The sequence below is a fragment of the Eutrema salsugineum genome, unplaced genomic scaffold, assembly GCF_000478725.1.
Source record: "Eutrema salsugineum unplaced genomic scaffold, Eutsalg1_0 scaffold_14, whole genome shotgun sequence".
In the NCBI taxonomy this organism is placed as follows: Eukaryota; Viridiplantae; Streptophyta; class Magnoliopsida; order Brassicales; family Brassicaceae; genus Eutrema; species Eutrema salsugineum.
The window spans coordinates 1,492,920-1,496,671 of record NW_006256877.1 but is presented as its reverse complement, the minus strand read 5'-3'; positions in this window follow the sequence as shown (position 1 = coordinate 1,496,671).

Below are 3,752 nucleotides of genomic sequence, written 5' to 3'. Positions count from 1 at the left end.
CACTTTGAGAATTGGGATTAAATATGTTTGTGAAATGATTTTTGTGCTTGCAAGGCTTGAAATGATATGAATCTGAGAAGCAAGTTTGAATTGAACTCAACTCTAATATGTGAAAACCTTGAACTTGACTTGAAAATATCTTATGGTGCATTGTCTGAATAAGCTCAAATATACATATTTGAGCTAGAACCCTGATTTTACCATCCTCTTCCTTAGCTGAAATAACTGAACCCGCATATGGATCAGTTCTCCTCACCCTGAACCCATCCTTCCTTCAAGACAAATGTTTGTGTGTGATTGACAGGCCACCTTGGATCAAACTTAGCAGAAAGTGTTAGGTTTAGAGCGACAAGGGCAAGTCTCATTGAGTGCTAAGTTATATCATCAAGGAGCTGAGAGATTTGGCAAGAACTAAGTGTGGGGGAATACTTGTTGGTGAGTGGAAAAAGGAGAGATGAGTGGAAAAAGGAGAGTGATGAGAACTAGGTGATAGAAAAAGAAAAAAAATCAGTCTTGGAGTTTGAGTTAAAGAAAGTGAGCTCTAGTGTTTTGAAAAGAAAGAGTCTAGCCTCTAAGTGAAAGGAAAAGAAACGAAGCCAAAGAGCTCAAATGTTTTAAAAAGAAAGAAAAAGAGGCTAGAGGTTACAAAAGAAAGTGAAAAAGAGCTATGTAAGGTTTGAACTCGAAGACTTGAGTGTGAAAATAAAAAGTGAGTCCCCTAGTGAGAGGAAAATGAGTATGGAAAGTGAGGTTCTTGAGAGAGTGAGCAAGTGAGAAAGCTTTGAGTAAAGTGTGGGGTGGGATGAGTCCTTGCCCTTGTATGCATAGGTTGCTTTTTACCTTTAGCATTCTGCCAAAGTTTGATCAGTCATAGAGAAATCCCCTTGCTGCATTGAACCCACTCAGGCGCTGATGAGATCATTTGAGTCTCATAACCTCACCCTAGCCAAACTTTGCTTGTTTGAACATTGCATCATTTGATCCACTTGGTAAAAAGCTTAATGAATGTCAAGGAGTTGTGGAATAAGAGAACTTGTGGAGATACTGTTGAGTTGATACATCAGAGTATGGTATTGCATTGCATATTGAGCATGAACTTGAATTCTCTTAGTGGTCACTTCTCTCTTTCAAAGGAAAAATGAGCTCGCAATGCATTCAACCTCTCTCTCTCATTTGTTCTTTTTGCTTGAGGACAAGCAAAGGACAAGTGTGGGGGAGTTGATATGTTCATAATTTGCATCATTTAGGTTGTATAATTCATTCCAAATCATGTTTTATTTCATGCATTTTAGGCTTTTAGGTGCTGTTTTAGGGCTTAGGGGTTGCATTAGGTCCCAATGAGTCTTTGCATGGTTTGGAGTGTTTATCAGGTGTACTTTGAGTTATTTGGAGCTGAAAAGGTGAAACCAGGAAAAGAAATGGTGATCAGAGCGTTAAAAATGGTGAAAACAGTCTTTTGGAGGTTCTTGGCGCTAGCCTGTACCGCAGGGAGCTTTTTCTCGGCGATTTTCATGTACCGCGGTGGATATCTCGGCCAAAACGTGTATAGGCTGGTTAAGTTTCTCGCCCAAATATCTCGGGTGCAGATATATCACAGAAATCGCGTTACCGGAAGGTCTTTACATCTGATTCAGCTGTCGGGGTCTTCATGACAGTTGGAGATAATTGAGTCAAGAGCCCAGAAAAGTTCGAATCAGGGAATTTGGAGGACGGAGCTGAAAGATACGGCCATCCGAAGACAGACCTATCTCGCAGCCATTCAAGAGAAATCCGATACGTCTGGAAAGATCCCCTGTTCGGGGAGTTTTAAAGTCCGATTCAGATTACAGGGTCTTCATCAAAGTTGTAGATAAGCAGGTGATAGATAAAACATTTTAGGTCTCAGGGCTATCAATCCCCTTTGTCGAAGTAGCACAAAGAGGTATCAATCCAGACAAGTCAACGAGACACTAGACTATGATGTTTGTTCATTTAAGTCAAGACAAAAGGGGAAGGTTTCGAACTAAGCTAAGTGACAAACGACTAAGCATGAAAGGTAAAGCAAATGATTAGATCTAAACAGAGACAGGATGCAAATAATAACTAAACGATTCAGATGATGATAATATGCAATAAAGCAAGGGACTTTAGACGAGATACTTGACTCGGGTGCTTCCAAGTTCAACTAGTTGGTTAATGAATCAAAACATCAAGCGGTTTCATTTAACTTTGAACTCAAGGCATGTTAATCTTCTCATGAAAGTATTAAGCATCTAAACTGATTCTCCTTCATACCAAAAATGTCTTTTGAGAAGCATCGAATCAATCAGCAATAAGAATCAGTTCAAAAATGTCATTTAAGAGAACAAACTATCACTCTCGCGATGAAAGACTCTTAAACCCTTAACCGAGTGGTTCAGACATTTCTACAAACACTTTTGATGCGAGATATGTCTCAGATCTGAACCTCAAGTGATGTGCTTGGATCCAGCCTAGAGATCTCGTCGGTTAAAGAATGAAACATGCAAGACTAGACACCTAAACCCACTAATCTACCTTGAAAGCACCCTAATCTACTCATCTAAAGCCGCTTAAACGACTACTCACTAATCATAACGAGCTCACTAAGTCCTTTGCAAGACGTGTAGCTGGTCATGATGAGGAGTTTAATGTTAGATGATAAAAGAAATAAAGAAAGAACAAGATTTTTCATGCAAAAACGAGATATCGGATTAGAATGATCAAGGTTCACCCAAAGAGGCAAGTTCTTAAAGCTAAAAACAGATAAGAGATAAGATGATTAGGTTTTTAGTCTCAAAATGTATATATAGCAAAGGTAAAGTGTCGCGGGTCAGCCCGGAACAAACCGGGTACTGAACCGCGTTCTTGGGCTGATGGGTGAGTGCCACGGTGTGTCGGAGAGTGAAGCCGAGGTCTTCATGTCGAGGAGCGCACGTGAGTCCAGATCCAAATGAAGATCTCGTGAAGAACACGTCAAGAACATGCATGAACCCTAGTCTTTGATCCATCTTCACGTGTGTGTTTTTGAGCAGCTTTGTTCTTGATTCTGGGCTTGTGACAATGGACCTCGGGATAAAATGCTGAGGCGCTTGGACGTCGAGGGGTTCGGGAGAACAGGGTCCGGCATGCACGCCGAGGTCGCTACACCGAGGTGCATGTTCAACACTTAGTCGTTTCCAGCTCCTTTCTTACGTGTGCATGCCTTGATCCCAACGTGCCGAGGTATCTGTACGAGGCCTAGCTCAGGATACTTCCAAAATATGAGCCTTGACTTGGCCGATGTCGAGGTAATGATGCCGAGCCCTGAAGAAACACTTAGCGCGTATCGCAACATATTTGGGCCCGTATCGACCATGTCGCCTTCCGGCGGCAGTAACTTTCGACCCACGACTCCGAATGCTCTGAGACCAGTTTCATAGTCAAGGTGACTCAATAAACTCGAACTTTGGTGAAGAAACCGTCGGAGCTTGGGTAGTGGAAGTCTTCCTGGACTTCACATCTTTGAACCGCATCGAAATCACCGGAAAATAAGCTGTTCGGACCGATGTGAACTCCGGAGACTTTATCTTTCAAACCACTCGTCCGAGTTGAGCGATCCCTACTGTTCTGAAAAGGTCTTTCACAGATCTCAAACTTTGATGAAGACCGGGTAAGCTGATTTGGTCCGGAAAGGCTCCGTCCGCCGTGACCTTTGTACTTCGCCGTTCAGTTCTCGGATGCGCGTAATGTTGATGTATCTTCCGGAAGCTGTA